The 23,487-nt window shown below is 50.3% G+C and overlaps 1 protein-coding gene and 1 long non-coding RNA gene across 6 annotated transcripts in view; one reads left to right on the forward strand and one right to left on the reverse strand.

Moving 5' to 3' along the window:
- The window catches only part of LOC139041030 (uncharacterized), a 28,561-nt gene extending 6,330 nt beyond the window's left edge, over nt 1–22,231 (forward strand). The window contains exon 3 of the long non-coding RNA XR_011495491.1: nt 323–22,231. This is a non-coding gene — a long non-coding RNA (uncharacterized lncRNA). The remainder of the gene's footprint in view (nt 1–322) is intronic.
- AGAP1 (ArfGAP with GTPase domain, ankyrin repeat and PH domain 1) overlaps nt 1–23,487 on the reverse strand; it is a 559,975-nt gene that overhangs the window by 468,744 nt on the left and 67,744 nt on the right. The gene's annotated exons all lie outside the window — the stretch shown is intronic.

A 23,487-nucleotide genomic window follows, 5' to 3' on the forward strand; every position in this document is an offset into this window, starting at 1 on the left:
CCCCACAGGTGGAGGGTGGCTGACATCGATACAGAACTACAGACCCACCACTCGTACCCCACCATCCCAGCTTTCTCACACCTGGCCAGGTGAAGAGCGACCAGAAGCAGGATGGGGTTGCCTAAGGCTTGTTCTAGAAACTCAGTGACCCTCACGGCCACCCTCCCTGCCACAGTCCCAAGACCCATGCATCTGCTCATCACTCAGCCTCTCCTTATACTGAGTCAAAATGTGCCCTCTTGGAATACCAATGTTCTGGGGAGCCGTGCAGAAGGCACACCCGCTCCATCTTCTCTTTCTCAACTGGTCTTCTCTTCTCCAGAAAAATAGGCTGCCCAGTATCTTCAGCTCTGAGAGGACATGGCTTTCTAGCCATCACCTCCCTGAACAACCTCGGCCAAATTCAGGCTTCTCAACTGACCCCAACCGAGACTCACTGCATTCCACGTGTGGCTGGACGGTGAAGAAAGGGTCCTGAGGCTCATGCCTCCCCTCGTCTCACCTCTGATAGAATTACTGGTGTTCAACATCGCTCCAGGGACATCACACCCATACACTGGAGGGCCTGCTGGTTATCACTGATCACACCCAACAGGGAGGGGATCCTTGAGACAGATTTTCTGGAGAACCCTCTGGAGTCCGCACCAGAAGCCACAAACCCACCACAGTCCTAATTCCAAGACTGTCAGCCTAGAACCAGCCTCTTCTGGAGCCCAGCCCTCCAAAAACACTGGAAGACAGGGCCTTCTCCAAAGTAAAGAGCCCCTCGCTCTGTGACGTGGTTTCAAGCCCCTTCACCCTCATGCTCATTCTATAAGCTACGGTTTGGCTCCTTGTCCTTCAAGAGCGTGGTGTCTAGATTAAATGCCACCTCCCAGTTGCATGGGCTGTGGAGGAAACACCTCCTTTGCTCCAGGAAAGAGATAACAAGCACGGGTCTTGGCCAACTCGCTGACCATCCCTGGACACGGCTCTCCCTCCTACTGGGCCTGGATCCCTGAGAACAGAGACACTTTGATTTATCCCCCTCTCAGACTTGAGGTGAACATATGTGGCACAGCAAGCGAGGCACATCTGCTCTTCTGGAACCACACCCCGCTAAGAAGAGCGACGGACACTCAGAACCCAAGCCCGTCAGCCTCTATGACACATCCTGCCAAGAACTGCTGGGTTCTAGACCCAGGACCAAGACGTCACATTATTGTCAAGTCGATTTCATCACAGTGAGTCATTTTTATTGCTGTTTATGGAATTTTAAAAAATGTATCTGACCGCATCAGAAAGGAGTGCCCTACTGGGCAGGTTTTGTGACCTTTAGATTCCACAGAGAGGCTGTGGCTGACGTGCGATGAGGGGCGTTGCTGATGACCCCCGGGGAAGCCCCACCTCTGGCTTGATCACTGTCTCCAGCATCACCTCCCTGTGAGCCACAGGGGACACAAAAGCCCTGGAGGGTGTGTGGGGACGGGGGAGCACTCTGCTGCTGCTCTATGATCCCCACGCAGGGGGCCTGCCGTTTTCTTTGCCTCTTATCCCAGGAACAACAGTAAGGTCCTTTTCTAGCTTCTTGGCCAGACTCAGCTTTCCTGACACTCCTCTCCCAGCTTATCACTCGTGCTTTTCCACCACTAGCCTTGTGCCAGGGAGCTCAAGCTCCTTCCTTGTCACCAGTATATGTGCAAAAGCATAGGAAGCACATGGCATCTGAGAAAGCACATAGGATGTGCACCAAAATCGGGGATGGCCCGGTGGTACAGCGGTTAAGTATGCATGTTCTGCTTCGGCCACACGGGGTTCGCCAGTTTAGATCCCGGGTACCGACGTACGCACCGCTTATCAAGCCATGCTGTGGCAGGCGTCCCACATATAAAGTAGAGCAAGATGGGCAAGGATGTTAGCTCAGGGCCAATCTTCCTCAGCAAAAAGAGGAGGATTGACAGTGGATGTTAGCTCAGGGCTAATCTTCCTCAAAAAAAAAAAAAAGGTTAGTAAATATACCTTGGGATGGAGAGATTACGGTTGTTTTTTATTTATGTTTTTATAATAAAAAAAATTATAACTAGTTTTTAAAATTCACACCTTAAAAAGATTACCATCAAGGAAAAATTCAGGTAGATGCTAACAGTGAGAGAAAAGGTATTTCCTAATGCCTTCCTACCCTCTTTCTTTCTCCGGACTCTGTGAAATTCTGCCACCCGCCGCTGGGACGTGCCCCACCTGCACCCTCCTTCTTCCCAGCAACACAAAGGCTAAGATGACCATCACTTCCTCCGAGCACCTTCATTCTAGAATAATTTAAAATATAAAGGCAGCCTTCCCAAAAAGCACATGGCATCCGCCACTGGCATGGTCCTTTTCCCCGTGAAGAACCAAGACTTAGATTTGAAAAATCCAGTTGGAGTGAAAATTCAAAAATCAGCCAGTGAAAGAAAGGTGTCTCTCAAGTGATCAGGGTGCCCGGCACCCTTCCCGAGGGCTTGAGGGCTGCACCCAAGAGGGGCCAGGGAAGGGCGCCTGCGGGGCCTCCTGGAAAAGTGCTCTTAGAATATCTGGCAGAGGTATTGCTATAGATAGAATGTCTGTGTCCCCCCCAAAACCCAAGGCAACCCCCAAGGTATGAGGAGGCGAGGCCTTTGGGAAGTGCGTAGGCGTGAGGATGCAGCCCTCATGGATGGGATGAGTGCTCCTATAAAGGATGCCCCAGAGACTCCCTCGCTGTTTTGGCCACATGAGGACACAGCGAGAAGACGGCTGTCTGTGAACCAGGAAGCGGGACCCCACCCGAGAAGGACTCTGCCGGCACCTTGATCTTGGAGTTCCAGCTTCCAGAACCAAGAGAAACCAATTGTTGTCTAAGCCAGCCAGTCTCTGGTACTTTTGTTACAGTAGCCCGAACGGAAGGAGACAGACACATTCAAGGTAAAAGAAACACAGCTGCCTTTCAATATGGAAACAAATCAGTGAGCACCAGCATGAACAGCAGGAAATCCACACCACTGACAAACTAGGGGCCAGTGAAGACTCTGAAACACGCTGGGGAAACAAGCCAGACCCTCCCCTGCTTGAAGCCTCTGTAAAGGGTCCCAGCAGTATGAACCAGCCCAAGCGCGCTCTGTAAAGGAAGTGTGGCCGCATCCCAGAGCCTACTGATAGATTTCAGTTAGTAACATCTACGGCATTCTTGATCTATAATCGACACTAGATAACCTCCCAGCAAAGACGGATTTAAAAGGAACAGGAAAATAACTACTTGTGTCACTCTGTAAATTTAAGGAAATCCAGAAACTTTCCCACAAAGGAATTATGGAATTTGGACGCAGTATAACTTTTTAATAACTCAGCTGCTGGAGGACCGCAAACAGCTCTCCTAAAAGCCGATGCTTATTTTGAGCAGGATTTCACTGTGCAGAGGGGTTAAGAGTCAGGGGCCAGACATGAGCAGGTGTGTCAGCGGTGGCGAGTCGTGGGTTCTACAGGGGTTCGTACATCCCAGCATCAGGGACTGAGAAGGTGCCGGGCTGGGACTGGCATTAAAGAAAGAATGGGGAGGAGCGGGGTTGTTCACAGAGAAGCAGGAGAAGAAACCCTAGTTTTCCCTTCATTCTAAGATATTTCATCCCTCACAAATTCTGAGAACTACCCTTCCCCAAAACGTTCCTCATTAACCAGAGGTAGAACAAAATCCTCCAAGCAAAACGAGAGTTTCTAACACCCACCAGCAAACGACGGGACTTCAGTTCCTGGGAAGCTGTGGGGGCGAGGCAGGTGCTGACCAGGGGTTTTCCTGGTGTTCACCACAGGGACCTCGGGCCAACTCATTCACTGGCCCCCAGGCTCCAGCACCCTCGTCAGTGAAAGGTTACTGTGCGACAAAGGCAACGACACCTTTCCAGTCCTTCCTAGAAGACCAGTCACGTCGTGAGCTTGAAATCTCAGCCCTCACCTATGATTATTACAAGGAAGATGCAGAACTGAAAGAATGCTACCATCTCTACTTTACTTTTACTTTTCAGCGGTCTGTAGCTCCATCTGCTTTAAAAGACAAGACTTGGGGGGCCAGCCCCATGGCCTAGTGGTTAAGATCGGTGAGCTCCATTCCGGCAACCAGGGTTCAGTTCCCGGGCATGGACCTACACTACTACTCATCTGTCAGTGGCCATGCTGTGGCGATGTCCCACCTACAAAAGACAGGAAGAATGGTACAGATGTCAGCTCAGGGCCAATCTTCCTCAGCACAAAAAAAAAAAAAAAAAAGAGGACACGACTCAGTCCTCCTTTAATCAGAAACTCTCCCTCTATTACCATTCTCTGTTCCCTAGTAGAATGTTCTGCACATGAGCAGATAAGAGGCGTTTGCTCAGTTAACAAGTGAAATAAAAGTGCTTCTATTATTACCACCATGTTGACATTTGGGTTAGACCTTCTCCATACAAACAGTTCAAAACTCATTCAATTCAAGCCATAACTCCTCTGTTCAAATAGGGATTTCGTGAGTCTTTCCTCCTTAAACTGCACAAGAACTACGGACCGAGCTAAACAGTAAATGTGTCTGTTTTCACAGGACTAAAACCGCCATCCTAGTTAATTCTCTAGATCCGGTTGCCAGCTACACATGTGAGTTCACTTCGTGGGAATTCTTCCAGCTGCACGCTGAAGAGCTGTGCACACTATGTGAATTATGCTCCAACGAAACACGTGCCTGAGAAAACCGCCATCTGCGTCATCGCTCGCCGATGTCCCCTCTTTTCCTACTGGGGATGGAAAGGACGTAATCTGTCCCCAAGCCATGTTTTCTCTGGTGGGGCAAGTTTATCACCTCTCCCAGGGGTGTGTTTTATTCACATATAAGAACCATAGTCTGCAGGGAGAGAGAAAAATGTCACATGCGGGTCCTTCGCAGCCACACTGACCACACAGATCAGGAGGGCTGTGGAGCCAGGACTCAGGGTGGCACACGGATTATCACCAAGAAATGTCAGCCTGGGTGGGCCTCTGGGACCTGTGGTCCTGTGTGCAGCATCCTCTTGGTCCAGCCTCGGCTGGGACTCGTGGAGGGCTCACTCCACCCCAAACCAGTGGCTGTGACTGCTGGAGGCCATTCTCCTGTGGATCCAGGGCCCGCCTCATGGTCTCTGTGGGCCCAGCCGTCACACAGAACCTGGCCCCACATTCTTCCCTACAGGAGAGTCTCAGTATTTGGGATGGTCACCATCCCCCCAGGGCACAGCCTCTCCCTTGGTCTCACCACCCCTGTTCCCTCCCCGTGTCATACCCATGGGGCATATCAGCTAAGCCTGCAGCTTGATGCCTGCTGGGGCCCTTCTTTTTTTTTTTTTTTTTTTTTTGGTGAAGAAGATTGGCCCCAAGCTAACATCTGTTGCCAATCTTCCTCTTTTTGCTTGAGGAAGATTGTCGCTGAGGTAACGTCTGTGCCAATCTTCCTCTACTTTATATGTGGGACACAGTGTGGCTTGATGAGTGGTGTTAGGTCTGTGCCCAGGATCCGAACCTGCAAACCCCAGGCTGCCCAAGCAGAGTGCTCATGAAGTGAATCTGCGGAGGTAAATGTCTGGCCAGTGGTGAGTGCAGTGAGCTTCTCTCCTCTAGATAACAGGGCCCTAGAGGACCCGAGGGCTCACCCCACCCCAACTCGTGTGTGCGTGTACCAGTGCACCCACACCACAGTGTTGACTCACGCTGAGCCTAAAGTTGACCAAAACCCTTACACTTGCTGTTTTTCTAGGGGCATTTCTTTTCAGCCACCCCTCTCCCAGCCTGTATTTGACTCGCTGATTAGCTAAACTCCTAAACCTCCTTCCATCTGGTCTGTCCCCAGAATCTGCCTAAATTTAGCAGCCCCTCAGTGTCCACTGCAATCAGGTCGCCTTAGAATTTAGCCAGTGTCTCTGCTCGGTTTTGGTTTGCACCGACCCCTGCAGCACAGTCGCAGATTTTGAACCGCTCATCTTGCAGTCTCAAGATACCCTCCAGTGAAACAGAAGCAACGAGATCGGCTTTATTTTGGCATCTGCACAAAACGACGAGCTGAGCCCACAGCAGACATTAAGACAACGGTGGGCGCCAATGGGCGAAAAGCTGGTGTGTAACAGATTCGAACGTACCTGTTGCTTTTAACTTCGAGTTTTTAGGGAGGGAAAAATATATTTAGTCAAAATGGACTCACGTTTCTGCGGATCTTTCTAAGTCTCTCCTCCGAACCTACTTATTACCCCCAGCCTCCAGGGTACTGCTGATGCCACCTCACTCCTTTCACAGACCATGACACTGCTCTGCCCTCTGCCTGGCAGACAACAACCGGCCTGAAATAAAGTCAGGTGGGTCCAAAGGCATTTCTTTGGCAAAATCGCCACGGCCATGATCTTCTAATTACGAGGCTCAGGATAAGCGTCTGAGGCCCCAGGCTGGGCCAGCCCCCTCGGAGATGCCTCAGGGCCCCTGGCTTTGGCCTTTCACCTCCACGAGTCAAGGAGAAACGACGATTATTCTGGAAAATGCACAAGTGAGTCTGGAGATGGCCAGTTTCCTAGGGAGTTATTTTAACTTTAAAACACAGGGGCACCTGGCAGGTTCAGAGCCAAATTCTACCAACAATTTTAAATGAGTGGAAAGCTCTTTGAAATGTTTCCCCCAAATCCAGAAACACATTGCATCAAAAAGCTTCTTGAAATTCTTGCCAAAGCTGCTGCTTAATGTGTGAAAGCAAATTCAGGACCCAGAACAGAATGCTGTGATTCCTGGGAAGCTGGAGGAAGGAGCCCAAATCCTCATGAACAGTGATGGGTGAGACGGGCTAAGGACGACCAGTGACCTCTTTCTGACTTACTCGGGGCTCCATCAGGCCATCACCCCAGCAGCAAAATCCTTGAAACACACCCTATGCTTTTGTCATAAATCAGATTTACATTTATACATTTATACATCCTTCTAAAAAGATCCTTCTCTTCTATTTGAGAAGCCCAAATTTTGGCGTCCTTTAATCGCAACGTTGCCAACCGAAACCTGACCACACAATTACACACACGAGCCCAGGACCCGACCACAGAGGACTTTGTCAGTGCAACGAGCTGCCGTGATGTCTAAGGCAACTCCTCGCATTGCTCAATGGGCCACCATTGTCATTCGGGGCAAGACAATTCTACACCGTGTGGGCCCGTCCAGCACAAGGAGACCCCGTAGCAATCCCACCTCTGGGCACCCAAGGCACCGCTCACTGCCACACAGCCTCGGAGAGCAGCGCCACCCAGCAGAGTGGAAAGTGCAGCACACTCACTGATCTGCTAAAGGTCAGGCTCCAGTTGGGACCAGCACGGGTTGAAACTACAACCAGGAGCTCCAGAGCCCACATCTGGGGACCAAGTGTCTCTTCTCCTACAGGGCTGACACGCGCCCTGGCATCACCTCGAGCTTCTTCCCAGCATCACGTCCACCACGATCGGCTGCTTCCTGCTACAATAATGTCCTCCCTGGATGGGAGACAAGCATTTCACGTACTGAAGGCTGGTTCTTGAAGGACCCCCACACCTAGGCCTGAAAGATGTCCCAGGTGAACACTGAACAACAAAACCTTCCTGCGTGCTATTCAGACAACCGCATTGCACAAATCACATTCCTCAGGGCCCCAATCTCTGTGAGCATCGGCCTCACGAGAAGAAACCCTCCCTCCGCACCCCACCGGGTTATCACGAGGATCAGATAACGGCACTACCGCAAACACAGCAGTCAGCACTTGTTATGCACCATAACAGCAGCGGGGCACGGGATTCTAGGAGCTCTAGAGCAAAGGCCCAGTGCTCAGAGATAATCTCCTCTCACATGGCGGCTGATCCGAAGGCTCTCTCTGGATATTTTTCCTTCCACCCTATAGTTGAACTGTCTGGTTTTATTCACCATTTCCGCTGTTGGCTATGACCGAAGGACCACTGTCAAGATCTTAGAGACCGAAGAAGCCAAAGAGAAGTAAACACAAAAAGTTCTCATCAATTAATAAAACCCTGGACGAATAACTCAGCCAAACGAGTCCTGCATTGAGGATGCCCATGAACACGGGCACACAAGGACCTCCTCTTAAAAAGCAGGGGCGTTCACTCTAAGAGGGAAAGCACTCTGGGATTCATCTGACGCTGCGTCAAGAAGGTACCCAGAGGGCGGGAGAGCAGGCCCTGCCCAACCACCATCTCTGTCCAGCAGCACCACGAAGCCTTTGTCACTGCGATGAAAAAATACAAGGACACAGATCACGCTACAGCTGGTAAGCAGCCAGCATTTCTTTATTCTCCCCATTAATTTACAAAAAACAAAGAGGAAAAGAGTTTGGCGGTTCCTCAAAAAGTTAAATGTAGGATTACCATATGACCCAACAATTCAGTTCCTAAGGACATACCCCAAAATAACGACAACAGGTGACTCGGGCAAATACATATACACACATGTCCATGGAGAAGCACCATACACAACAGCCGAAGGTGGAGACAAGGACATACCCCAAAATAACTGACAACAGGTGACTCAGGCAAATACATATACACACATGTCCATGGAGAAGCACCATACACAACAGCTGAAGGTGGAGACAACCCAAATGCCTGACGACAGAGGAGTGGACAAAGGGTAGTATCGCCCTGCAATGGAATATTACTCAGCCATGAAAAGGAACAAAGTATTGACACATGCTACAACATAGATGAACCTCAAAAACGTGACACTATGTGAAAGAAGGCAGACACAAAAGTCCACACGTTGTAGGATTCCATTTCTATGAAACGTCCAGAATAGGTAAATCCACAGACACAGGAAGCAGATTGGTGGTTGCCAAGAGCTGGAGGGAGAGGAGAATGGGGAGCGACTGCTGATGGGTACGGTGGCCACGAAAAGCTCTGGAACCAGACAGAGGTGGTGGTTGCACGATATTGTGAATGTACTAAATGCCACTGAAGCGTTTGCCTTAAAATAGTTAATTTTATGTTATGGGAATTTCACCTCAATAATTTTTTTTAAATAATGGCAACAAAAAAGGGCCACTTTGGGGGCCAGCCCCATGGACGAGTGGTTCCCTGCACTCCACTTCGGCGGCCTGGGTTCACGGGTTCAGGTCTCGGGCATGGACCTACTCCACTCACCAGCCACACTGTGGGGGCATCCTACACACCAAAACTGGTGGAAGATGGGCACAGACGTCAGCTCAGGGCTAATCTTCCTCAAACAAACAAACAAAAAAGAGGAGAAGTGCCAACGGATGTTAGCTCAAGGCAAATCTTCCTCACCCAAAAGGGAAAAAAAGGGCCACTCCATCCACGGGGAGCCTAACGTAAGCTGTGCTGAGCCCCAAGAAAACTAGTGTGCCCAAGGAAGAGAGCTTTTAAAAGGCAAAGGTCTGTGACCCTAGAGCATGGAGGGAAGGGGACAAGGAAAGGTCATCTACTGGGAAGGATTAACCAATAAGCAAAAGCATCATCTGGTATTGACAGAGGCTACTTCAGTAGAGGGAGCTGACTGCCCCAAAACGCTCCTTGTCTGACATCCCAGGAAGGCTTTCAGGGGCTTCCAGGATGCTTCCCACAAGGAGGAACACGGAGCCAGGCTTGCCAGCCGATGGGAACAGAAGAAAGCTTTCATTCCTGAAGCCCGCACTGGGCAGAATGACACAGCGCGCCTTGCACACAAGTTCTATTACGGTAAACAAGCCGCGAAAATAAGCGCGCCACTGTGACAAGAGATGAGGCGGGCTATCTCACGAGGACAATTCTGTTTCCTGATCTTCTTTCCAAGGTTATTAAACCGGGTACCTTTTCACTTCAGCCAGTACTAATAAAAGCCTTAACTCATCTAAGACTTTGACCATTGAAAGAAAGGAAACAGAAAATTATATATCTATATCTATATATCCAGATAGATACAGATTGGTAATTTGAATAACCTATAAGATAGATATAGATGGATATAAATCTATTATCGATATATAATTTTGACCCCAAACACTGAAAATCTATTGGGCTTTAACACAAATATTTGTTTAAAGAGCATACTATAATTTTTTTTAATTGCAGTAAAAATCTACATAACATGAAATTTACCATTCTAACCATTTTTAAGTGTAGAATTCAGTGGCATTGAGTCCATTCACAAGTTGCGTGCTCACTATCCATCTAAAGGTCTCAGTCATGTCCCTGACTTCTTTTAAGAGGCTCAGGAGCTGTAAAGGAGAGCGGGCACTGCCGTTCCGGGTTACAGGACGGGAAGCGGAGGTGGCACCCAGTGGGTCGCAGGGCCTGGGCGTCCTGGCAGAGCAACTCCTGCTCGGGCCCTCGGAGCCCCAGTCCAGACAACACGGTGACCTGTCTCCCATGAGGGGCAGTCCTGCCTGCAGCCAGCACTGCAGCAGGCACCTGGGACGGCCTCAGGTGCAGGCCAGCCCACCCCCCTACCCCGCGAATGCTGCCCCCTTCTCAGCAACAGGAGCCCTCCTCCAACAGCCCCGTTCGTTCGGACCAGGCCCGGGTTTTGTTTTTTTCAATGGGGACAAAGGCAATCTATCAGGTCCCAAGCCCACAGAAATGCGACTTTTGTGCAGCACTGAAAGAAGGATTACATTTCAGAAATAGCCAACCTACTCTCCCTCCTGGAGGCGGGAGCAGACCGTCAGGGCTGAATGCACTTTTTGTTTACGGCTCAATGAGCCAAGCCATCGCGGGGTGACGACACACACTCCCCCCACTCGGCGGACGCTCAGAATGCTCGGAGTTAACTGGCCACACAGAAATAACCGGGCAAGGGGGTGAGGGGCAGCAAATCACCTGCCTCCCCGCTGTCACGCTCTGGGCGGCAAGGACTCTGGGCCACCACTGACCCCCCCCAAGAGACATGAGGGCTTCAGATGACTTCCAAATAAACAGTGGACTCCGTTCCAGGCAAGCACCTAGCAGAGGCAGCATCTGTTCTGCCAAAGGTTCTGGGCAGAGGGTCAAGACAGCGGGATTAAATCAAAACTCCGCGGCCGCGCTGGCCCGTGAGGAGGCCGCCAGCCACAGGTGGCTACCTGGCACTTGCAACGGAGCTGGGCTGAACTGAGATCTGCCGGGAGTGAAGCATCGCAACCCACAGGCTTAGGACCGAAAAAGCACGTAACATACCTTCCTAATAAATTCCCTATCATTGCAGATGGGAAGAAAAATACTGTGGATATGCTAGATGAAACAGAATGCATTAGTTAAATTAATTTCACTGTTTCTTTTTACTTTCTTGTGTGGCTACTAGAGAATTTTAAAGGGCTGGTGTGGCTCACATTCTACTTCCCCGGGACAGAGGTGCTAAGGGACCTCAAGAAAATCCCAGGTTTCACGGCAACATTAATTCTTCCCCTGGGGAAGAAGCAGAGGTGGAGTCTGGCATGCAGGGTGTCAACAGGAGATGGAGATCCGTGGAAGGAGGGGAGGAAGCAGGACACAACTAGAGGGAAAGACCCCAGGACAGCTCAGCCAGCCCCACGGGGAGCCCTGCAGTGTGCGCGGCCGGTGGGTATCATCCAGGAGAGACTGAAATGGCTGGACCCTCAGCCCAGGCAGACTCACTCATTGCAAGAGGGCCTGCAAGGACCCTTGAAGGTCCTGAGAGGCCGCAGCCCATGATGCTCCCTGCAGCATCCCTCCCTCCTGGGAGGGGCCCTCCAGTCCCAGCATTCCTCTCCTCGGTCCTCCGCCTGTGGTACTTGCACCTGCCCTTGGTGGCCTCTGAGGTTCCAGCAGCCTTCAACACACAGAGTGACTGTTGGTAAACATCACTAGGATACACGCAGCAAAGTTCTCAAAACCGGATGCCAAGCCAACTCATTAAAATGAGGTAATGCTTCCAGGTCACGCAGAGAGTAAACATTCACCGAGCACTGTCTGCCTCCAAGACTAGAATAGATCATGCTCACAAACCTCAGTGCACGCAGAAGGCCGTGTGGACTACAACACACACAAAAATAACAGGTGCATTAACTCACACTGACTCAGGGTCCTACCTCCCAGCCCCTAAACAGTTTAAGAAGAAAGACTGGAGAATGAAATGAATACAGTGATTGACAGACTGGACAGAGACTCAAGGCACAGAGATGAACAGAACCCCGCAGGGAACCTGAGGCCCAATGTCAAGCAATCTACTGAGTGTCAGCAGCACCGTGACGCCAGCCTCTGGACGCCAAGTCGGGTGCTCTGCCCACTGGTGACCAGATGTTTCATTCTTGCCAGAAGCTGAAGCGCCTGATGCCAACTTCCCAAGGCAGCTTCCTGCTCAACTCCTGGGCAGCAAGCTCATTGCCCGAACGTTTCAAGTCGCTGTGCCTACACACGCGCTCCTAGACACAGGACTGTGCCTCACCCCCCATACCCACCCCCCAGCCCTATGTCAGGCTCTCGGGATGCCGCTGCACACAGGAAAAACTCAGTATTTCCTGGTGGGATGTGTCTCAGTCAGCTCGGGCTGCTGTAACAACACACCACAGTCTGGGGGGCTTAAACGACAGACACGTCTGTCTCACCATCCTTGAGGCTGGGAAGTCCTCGGTCAAGGTGCTGGCCAATTTGGCTCCTGGTGAGAGCCACTTCCTGGTTTGGGGATGGATGACTTCATGCTGTGTCCTCACATGATGGAGAAAGTGAGAGATCTCTCTGGGGTCTCCTTCTTACAAGGGCACTAATCCCATCAGGGGGCCCTACCCTCAACGGCCTCATCTAAACCTGATCACCATCCAAAGGCCCCAGCTCCTAATGCCATTATATGGGGGGGTCAGGGCTTCAAAGCTGCAGCTAAGTGCTGGGAAACGGGCCATCCAAACGTTCACATCCATTTCTCAAACGCTGTTCCCTCACTGAGGCCAACTGGCCCCACCTCTGCCACTCCCATCTTTTGACCCGCAGGTCCCTCTGCCTACAGCTGGCTGAGCCTAGGCATCCCCCACAACGCAGCCTTGCCCGTCTGTGCCTGTTTCCCTGGGCGCTCTCTTGGAAATTCTATCTCTAGTGCACACTGACCACAGTTGACCCTTAGGGTGTAAGACACACCCTCCTAGCAGATGGGGATGCTGGAAGGCAGCCTTGTCCTCCATCACCTTGAGTCTCCATGGCCAAGCAGATGCAAGACACAGCGGGTCAAGGGTCTTGACTCAGGGGGTCCACAGAGGGGGCTTTCAGAGGGTCTTCGAAGCCCCTGGAATTGTCTGCAAGCTGCTGTGTGAGTGAGGGTCTGTGAATCTTTCTGTAGCACAAACCCCAAAACTTAAAGCACCTCCATCAATAATTGGGGGCTGGGGGAGCAGAAAGAGTGTAGGTGAGAACCTTGTGTCACGGAAATTAACTGCATAATACGTCTCCACACTGGTAATGCCCACTGCCAAGCAAGGCATGTCGGTGCAATGAAACGCCCACTTGTATTTTTACGGGAATGGCATAAAGACTGAAATGCAAGGGAAAAGTGCTCGCTCGGTCTTTCTGGGTTTTTTTTTTTAGTACATTAAAAGCAAAAACTCTTTTCAGGGAACATTGTTTTAAAAGACTGGAAATCAAGAAGGAAAATGATGTGGCTTCAGCTATGATGCTTGAGAGAACACCCCTGGTGTACCAACAGGAAAAGGGGACGGTCACCTAAGATGCAGAACTCCAAACGGCATTCCCAAACCTAGAAAGGAGGACAGATCCACATAAACTGGGTTCTCTGGGATTTGTCAAAATGTCAAAGAATGGACAGGAAGATCACTTCATTTACATGACACTATGAAATGATAAATGCACACACAGATAAAATGTATTTAAAACCTTCTAAAATTCAAACTGCTACGTAAATACCATTGGACCTTGATGTTAATCTCCTGTGTGTTTCCTCCTCTATGTGATGTTTACGCGCGCAGGGGAGCAAGCATGCTGCCACTGTGAAGACAGCACTCGAACCAGCAGGTCTGTTAGAGCCGGCTAGGAACAAGGGGCTGTGTGGCCTGGACAAGTCATTCAGCTGCTGTGGGCCAATCTCTCAACCTGTCAAACGAGGGGGTTAGGCACTGCCAGGCTGCTGTGGCTCCAACAGGAGAGTTTTACAGGACCGGACGGTCAGACCAAGGCAGCAATGCAACGTCCTGACTCTGAGTCCCTGGCTCTTTCTGCTCTAGGACTTTGGGTACCGCTAATGAGGACGTTTTCCATCCACACAACAGTTCTGATGCCAAACGTGTGGGTTGCCTCCACTCCCACAACCAATTCTCCAGCTCCTTGAACACCAACTTGGTGTCCAAGTATCACCTGAATTCTGACGCTCACTACCCAGAAGTAGGGTCAGACCCCACAGGTTAAGGGCTCAGTCCCACAAGGCTGCCCCCCACCCCAGACACCAGTTAGAATCTGCCACTCTTCCCACAGCCTTGCCCACAAAGAAGGGCTATACCAGCTGCCATGCTTTAAAACACAACATTCTTTTAGATGGAAGGGCCCACAAGTAAATTAAGTGACCCTGCATGCCCCTTTCCTCTGCACAGATGTGCCACTCACCACAGAGAGGTCCGGGGGGTGGGTGTCACTCTGTCACTTTTCCACGGCTAACCACATGCCTCAGATCCTGCAGGCGAGGCGATCAGCAGTGGGCCACCAGCCCTCCAAACAGCACACGGCAGGAACCACAAATACTGTGGCCTCCTTACCCTTGTCCTACTTTGCCAGCCTTTCACAGGTTTTCCACCTGTTTCACTTTATATAATCCTCCTCCTAAACCATTTTGCCTCTAAACACTCATCAACACCACGGTGGCATGCAACCCTGCCGGGAGTACGGGCAGAGCCCTTTCTAAACATCTTCCCAGCCACGGCTCACTGCCAGGGGCAAACCTGGCCCAGCAGCCCACACGCACATTCTCTAGGGCCACCTCTTCTGGATCCCGGCTTGGTCCCCAGGACTGTGCCTGCTTGACCACCCCCCTAGTCCCTCCCCAGCGGCCTCCCCTGAACTGGGGTGTGGCTGGCAGCATCATCCATCAGTGAGAGCCACAGCCGAAGCCAAGAGCAGGGCGTCTGGGTCCTGGGAGCCCTGGTGGGCGCCAGATAACCCCTGTCATAAGGCTCTGGGGAGAGGTGCACCACCCACTCTGGTCTCTGCCATTACGGGATTATTGCAGGCGGGGCAGGAACACCCAAGGAAGTTTGGAGCTCCAGGACAAAGAAAAGCACCCGAGAAGCCCTGTGAGGGTACAGCTTGCCTCATAAAAAATGCTGGTCTTCCACATCATCTTCTCTTTTGAAAAGAGAACAGAAGGGAGGGCCCAGTGGCATAGTGGTTAAGCTCACACACATCGTTTCCATGGCCTGGGGTTTGCAAGTTCAGCTCCCGAGTGCGGACCTAGCACCACTCATCAAGCCATGCTGTGGCAGCATCCCACGTAAAAAAATAGAGGAAGACTGGCACAGACGTTAGCTCAGGGCCAATCCTCCTCCCCGCAAGAAGAGAAAAAAGAACAGAAAGAAGAGATTGCTTTCTCTGACCTCAAGAGGAGATCATTCAAAAAAGACAGACCTCCCTCCCCAATCTCAGGGAAGAGGCACTTTTACTTTACAGAAAGAAAAAGGACACGAGAAACAGAAGACAGTCAAGATGAAACTACACGTGAAAAGAAAAAGCTGAAAAGAAGCCTTGCAAAAAAGAAAACATGTATCATTTTAAATACACAAACCTGTGCATTGATGCTTCTCCCTAAGGCAGCTCTTTCTCCCAGGTTATAGGAACAGAGCCGAAGCGTGGACCAAGCCTGTGTGTGCATCACCACGTCCAACACCTGGGCTGCCAGTGCACGGCACATGGGACACATCAGAGAAGTGACAGGGGAGGACAGAGCTTCAGGACAAGGTGGACGTTCACTGATATTTTCTTCAATAGCTTATAATCAAATTGGATCTTAAAAGGTTCAGCCTTAATTATGTTTCCTTAGATCTGCATCCCAAATCTCCAGCATCATGTCCCACCTTCACGACTTTTGCCACACTTAAGTACCACCTATCCTATCACTCACTCTCTTTCAATCCATTTAAACTCTTCTACATTTTAGATTTATCCTAAGTAACAGTTCCTCTGAACTGACGCTTCTGATTTCTTTCTAATACACGTTAAAATACAAACATAATCAACAACCATTGCGTGTAACACCAATTTAGGAAGCACTCAATTACCCCATGCCACAAATTATAAATGATCGAGCGGTTGGAAAAAACCACACTGAATCCAACAATCTCCTTGTCCTCTTAGTCACTCACGGAAAGTTTAGATTCTAAACTAAGGATCCCAGAAAATTCAAAATGAGTCATTTGCTCTTGTTTGATTTTCTTTTCTTCGTGGTGTTCCTTCCCTCCTGGTTGACTTGGCCACTTTGGCTCTTGATACAGCCTCTCTAGAGAGCAAAAGACCTTCCCTGTAAGGGTCACATATACACGCTATTCGGAAACGGCCGCACCAAAGTGACCAAGAAGGATGACTCTTCACTTTCCCCATAGCCTGATGAGAACTTCCAAACCAAGGAAACCAAAGACTTCAGCGGTGGGAAGTGGTTTGGGGGGGCTTGTTTTTGTTTTTATTGAAGTACAATTGACATACAATATCCTATTAGTTTTGGATGTACATCAGATGATTCAATATTTATATAAATTACAAAATAATCACCATGGCAAGTGTAGTTACCATCTGTCGCCATCCAAAGTTATTACAATATTGTTGACTATATTCCCTATGCTGTACATTACGTCCCCACAACTTACTTACTTTATAACTGGAAGTTTGTACCCCCTCAGCCCCTTCACCTATCTCGCCTGCTCCCCCCCCACCTGGCATCCACTAGTTTGTTTCCTGTATCTATGAGTCTGTTTCTGTTTAGTCTTATTTGTTCATTTGTTTTGTTTTTCAGATCCCACATACACGTGAAATCATACGGTATTTGTCTTTCTCTGTCTGACTTATTTCACTTAGCATAATACCCTCTAGGTCCATCCATGTTGTCAGAAATGGCAAGGTTTCATTCTTTTTTATGGCTGAGTAATATTCCATTATATATATATATACCACATCCACCACATCTTTATCCATTCACCTATGGATGGACACAGGGAAGTATTTAAAGAGATTTAAAGGTGTCATGATCACTGCTATTAGAACAAGAAACCACACTGTCATACAGGGCTCTTTATGGGTGGCTGGAATTTATCAAATAATGCACGCCAACTAATTACATTTGATTAAACAGTCTGTTAGCAAAAAAAACCACGTGCAATCAAATCAATCCATTTACGTCTTCCCAATAAGGTAAGGGGACATTTGGCTTTTCTGTTCAGAAGATTTTAACGCCTGGTGCAGGGGATAGAGATTTAATACGTGTTCTTAGCATGATTATCCAAATGATAAATGCATCAGTCACATTTAAGAAGAACCTGAAAGAGTCCATCCAGCCCCAAATTCTTTGAGTTTCAGAATGTATTTACACACAGTCTTAACACCCAGCTTGGACTGAGTGCTACTAAGCAGACGGCAACATCGAGGTGACATCCCTGCAGACCTTAGACCCGGAGGCCAGGCCTGGCTCTGTGTGCTAAAGGCGGGGGAGGACCCCAAGACACCCAGGCCCTATCTTGAGAAGCCAACAGTCAGGGCCTGGTGAAGCCAGAGGGCTCCTGGCCAACACAGGAAGCATCGGGCTAAACAGAGGGGTGGTGCCAGGAGCGAGGGAAGGCTGCACAGAATGCCTGCCAGCCAGCCAGACAATCCTCCCTGGAGACAGCTTCAGCCGTGTGGACACACGGGGCCTCCAGCCTCTGCACTGGCCGGTCCCAATGGTGGGGACGAGGGAAGAATTTGGACTTTAGAAGTGCATATTCCATATGGTAACAGCTCTCTGGACCAACCACCTCAAGCTGACTCTCCAGATTAACTGGGGCCGTCTTTTCCTCCTAAAACGTACCTGGCCAAGCCCACCCATGCCAAGGGGCAGTGGCTGGGCTCGCCACACCCTTCTGTACCCACCAGTTGAGAATGTGGTCCTCACGAGCCCACTGTGTTGCTTTCCAACTTTCTTATACCCACTGTACTTATAACTGTAATTACATCACTTAATTAAATATTGCACAAATCGATTAAATGGGAGTTTTAATAAGAGTAACTGTAATTACATCATTTGATTAAACATTACACAAATTGGTTAAATAGGAATTTAAGTAAGAGGATTTTTTCCTATGAAAGTTAAGTTGAATGTTCGGGGAAGACTCAATGAAGACAAGTCCCTTTTTAAAAAAATAAATACTGTTTAAGTAAATGTGTGCAAGGCCACTTTAAAGACGGGGAGGAGGGGAAAGCAAAAGCCTGGCAGCAGCCATAGCTGTTTCTTATTTTCTCCCAGGGATCTATTCACGTTCCAAAAGGAGTGTCAGGCAGAGGGTTTGCCCACCGCCCCACCCCCGATGCCCCAGGAGCCCCCGCAGGGCCAGGTTTTGGTCTTGTGCATTTTTGTGGCCTTGGCCTCTAGCATGCACACAGTAGGTCCTCACTAGACGGCTGAAGTGAACAAGGTGACACACACACAACAGCACAACAGGTGGGACCGTGGAGGGCTCTGAAGAGGCAACAGTGGCAGCCTGTCAAAGACTGAGAGGTGACTCTGGCTGAGGTGATGGGGATGGAAGTCGCTGGTTCCCCAGAGAGATGAGATCTGAGCTGGACCCGAAGGCCAGGTGCAGAGAAAGGGGCAGGAGGCACCAGGGAGGGAACACAGCAGCCTGTGCAGGGGTGGCGGGGCTTGTGGGGGGAATGGTGCAAAAGGGGTTAGATGCGGGAAGTCCTGAGGACCGGGGAGCTCCGGCTGGCGCAGGCTAGTGCTGGAACCTGGCTGACAGGACATCACCCCAACCACCAGGAGCGGTAGCCTGGCCCGCAGCGAACGGGATCCAGACCCTGGGTTCACAAGGCCACGCAAGAAGCGCTGATGGTGCTCAGACTCCTGCAGGGGGCCTGCAGGCCACGGCCGGCACAGCAGCTCCAGGACAGAGCCGACGGGAGGCACGCCTGGTGCTGCTAAGCCAAAGGGGACCCAATGTCCTGAATGCCATTCCTGGAATTCCGTGACTGTAAGAAGTTGAGTCTCGCAGCACACACTGAGGGGTGGGTGGCTGTGAAGGGCCAGGAGACAGGGAGAGGATGGCACAGAAACTAGTCCCACAGGGAAAGCAGAGTCGTGTCCGAGGGCTCGGCATGCCTTCTCCCTCACCCTTGACCATCCTCGGAGCTGCTCTGCGGTTAATGCCCTTTCACTGACATTGTGAAGTAAAGTGCAATGAGGTTCAGACCCAAACAGAGGCCGAGCCCACACCCGTGTCAGGGCAGAGAGCAGACGGTGGACCTCTGGAGTTCCAGGATGGGGTTGCGGGGCTCACTTTCCCCTTACTGAGCACTGACTCCACCACAGGGCCCTGCTGGCCTCTTTCCTTTAAGCCAACGCATCTTTCTGTCTTCCAGAAGAGCTGTCTTTAAAACAAAGATTCACAGTTTTCCTATAACACAAAAGAGTTTTCCAAGTAAAATCAATAGTGGAAACAGGCCCAGGAAATTGGTTTATATACAAAGGAAGTACAGGTGGCTAGTAGTTTAACCTTAGCCAGACCAGCACTGGCCAACAGAACTCTGCAGGGATGGAAATGTTCCTTATCTGCATGGCCCAACATGGCAGCCACCAGCAAGAGGTGGCCATAGGACACTAGAAATGTGGCTAATGTGATGAAGGAATTGAATTTCTCATTTAAATGTAAATAGTCCCATGTGGCTAGTGGCTACCATATTGGAGGACGCAGAGCTACAGGACACATGGACATCATATTTAAAATATTTTACCAGGAATAATAAGACATGTAAGATTTCCTACTTGCCTGGCACTGTTCTAATCATCTAAATACATCAGCATACTTCATCCTGATAAAAATGCTACCAGAGGGTTGTTGTCATCCCCACTTGACAAATGAAGAAACTGAAGCTCAGGGAAGCCAGAATCTAAATAATCTTTGGACTTAAAAGAATCACGGGACACCCAAACAAAATTAATTTTAAAAACTAGTGTCTAACGCATTTTCCAAAGATCAGCACTTAATATTCAGTGGTCACAAAACCACCACCAAACGCACCTAGAAAGGAATCAAAATAATTTTCAGTTAGTGAGTCATTTCTTTCCCTATATCTTTACAATGCAAGACAGGAAAGAGAGGGGGTACTTACCTATATTGTGTTTCCACATTCAAGGGATCCAAGTTTACCTTTTTTTAAGGAGTGACTTTCGCATACATTATAAGATGAAGATCTGGCTTTGACATTCCTTTTGGCCAGCAAGAGGGAGACCAGCCTTAATGAAGCTGCTGCTGCCTGGAAGGAACGGCCCGGCCCCACCCGGGCCCCAGACATCCATGGCTTGCAAGCAGGGTGCGGCTGGTACGTGGACAGCTGCCTGCTCAGGCAGATGTGCCTTCTCCACTGGGGCAAACGGCACTGACAACAGCTCAGGGAAAAACATGGTATCACCAGCCCTTCTGCCAGGCTCAGCCTAGCAAGCACAGCAAAGGCTGGATGGGACGGAAGCATGGAGACTCATTCTGCACAAAAAGAAAAGCAGCTCCCCACTGGCTCTCTCTTTAAAAAGCAAAAAACAGAGAGAAACAGAGCGAAGGAAGGAATGGAAAAAGTACCGTGAGAGGCAGGAGCAGAGAAGACGGGTTCTCCAAGTACTTTTAATCATGGGCCAGCCACACCATTTTTTCCCTTAGATACACAATTATGGTTTTAATGTTTAATTCTATAAATATTTTAAACGTATACATTTTTTGGTTACAGAAGTAAACAGAGCACCACTGTGGAAAAGGACTGTCCACAATGAGTACTGATGGGGAATGCTGGACCCAGGCGGCCTGAGGAGTAAGCATTACAGACAGGTCAGTCTGGGAGCCAATGGGCTCCACGAGGAGGCCTGCGTTTCCCATGACCAGTGAGCTAAAGCGAGGCTACAAACCCTCTCAGCAACACACACCCGCTACGTGGATACGGCCCCTCCCTTCTTCGAATCACTGAACCTGTGCAAGGGGCTTGCTCACACGCTGCTCTCGTGTGGGGAGACGGGGTGCAGCACTCTAGGCTCAGAAGCCTGAAATGCCAGAGTCTCTTCCCATTTTGCCCTTTATTGCATGCAGGCCCCCAGTAGTCTGAGCCTCAGTTTCCCCACTTTGGAAGGTTGCCATGAAGATTAAATGATAACACACATAAACGGATGCTTGGCCCAAGGCAGGCATCCAAAAGTGGACCCTGTTATTGCTCTAAGATCCTTCTCACAGTGCGAGGCACACTGAATAATGAGCCCCCAAAGATGCCCACTTCCTAGTCCCCTGAACCCGTGGATATGTTGCCTTACATGGCAAAAGGGACTTTGCCCATGTGATTGAGTATCTTGAGCTTAGCCTGGAGTATCCAGGTGGGCCCAATGTAATCGCAAAGTCCTAATAAGAGGGAGGCGGGAGAGTGAGAGTCAGACAGAGGGCACTGTGATGATGGAGTAGAGAGACAGACAGAGAGACTGGAAGATGCTGCATGGCTGGCCTTGAAGACCAGAAGCCAAGGAATGCAGGTGGCCTCTAGAAATTGGAAGAGGAGAGGAAATGAATTCTCCCCTAGATCTTCTAGAAAGAACGCAGCCTTGTGGACACATTTATGGACTTCTGACCTCCAGAACTCCAAGAGAATAAATGTGTGTATTTTTTAAGCCACTACACGCGCAATAATTTGTTACAGCAGCCACAGGAGACGCATACACAATGGTTTTCCTCTCATATCTGCTCTGTGATGGGAGCGATCTACATACTCTCCCCTAGTGTACACATGGAACTTCTCTCTCCTGCGTTTGACTCTTGCTCTGGCACTCTGAGTCAACATTCACCCAACACATCCTTACGAGTGCCCACCACGTGCTCAGGACTAGCGGCTTTAAGACCTGCCTTTACCTGGCCAATGAGCCTCAGCTTCCTTCTCAGCCAAAAGAAGGCTCTATTTCAATGGGTTATTATGCCAAGTAACATGAGAATGGGCGTAAACGCTTAGCACCACGCCTGGCATGCAGCAGGCAGCCAGTGGACAGCAGCTCTGATTCCACATATGTAGAATTGCACATCCATCTATAACCACCTCTTTGCCCTCAAACCAGCTGGTGGAACGCCACAAGACCCAGTCAGGGACAAATTCCCCATGGGCCTCGATCTGACAACTTCTGCCTGAGTCATCACAAGGTCAATACAGAAACCCCCACTGAGTCAGAGCACCAGAGACAGAGGGCCTTGGCAAAATCACCCACCCCACCCCCCCAACACATGCTGGGATGACCTCCCAGGAGACATCCACTCAGTACTTGAATACCAACAAGAACACTGGCTCCAATGCCACTCTCTGGAAATTTCCCAGCTCTGGCCTCAGGGACCGTGAACACAATCCCCGCCAGCGAAGAGGACTAGACGGGGACAGGATGCAGAGGGAGAGCACAGCCCGAGCAAAGGCGGAGACATGGTGGGAGTGTGGGACCTCTCACAGGGACAGGCGACAGAAAGCAGGGCACAGGAGAGGGCAGTGGTTGCAGAAGAAAATGAAGACACAAAGGGGTGGATCCTCCAACTACACGGTGCCCAGCACCCGTGTCCCAGCCGCAGGAGGGAGCAAGCCACAGGGGCTGACATGGGGAATAACCTGGTGAAAGGAGGCCACGGGTCAGGGTTTCTCCTGGGACAGAGGAGCTCCTGGCAAGGCAGGCCCTCTCCCATGAAACAGACTGTCTCCCCACCTTTTTCCAGGATCTCCATTTCTACACATCGTTCCAGTTCAACCATGACAGGAAAGCAGAGAGGCAAGGCCTACAGTCCACCCATCCAAGCTTGGTGCGCACCCTCTGCCCACAGCTGCCCGCTGGCCTGGGGGTGGGCACACTGGAGCATGGTTCCCCACTTAGGGGGATAGACCAGGGGAAGAGGTCCACACAGCCCCTGCAACCAGACTCGGGCCTGTACTAGACTCAATGGTGCCCCACTTCCCCCCAAAATTCACGTCCACCCAGAAGAAACACACAGGGAAGAAGGCCACGTGACGACGGAGGCTAAGACTGGAGTGATGCAGCCACAAGCCAAGGAACGCCAAGGACGGCCAGCAAACACCAGAAGCTGGAAGAGGCAAGGAAGCAGGGCTAGAGCCTCTGGAGGGAGTGTGGCCCTGTCAACACCTGCATTTCAGACTTCTGGCCTCCAGAACTATGAGAGAATAAAGGTCTGTTGGTAAGCCACCCTTTGGGGTACTTTGTTACAGCAGCCCCAGGGAACCAACAGGGCCCTTAGGGGAGGGAATTCTAGGTGCACTCACCATTTGACCGGAACCACTGCCTGGATCTGCATCCACTCATGTGGTCCTCAGACAGACT

Source organism: Equus asinus, chromosome 19, assembly GCF_041296235.1.
Source record: "Equus asinus isolate D_3611 breed Donkey chromosome 19, EquAss-T2T_v2, whole genome shotgun sequence".
In the NCBI taxonomy this organism is placed as follows: domain Eukaryota; kingdom Metazoa; phylum Chordata; class Mammalia; order Perissodactyla; family Equidae; genus Equus; species Equus asinus.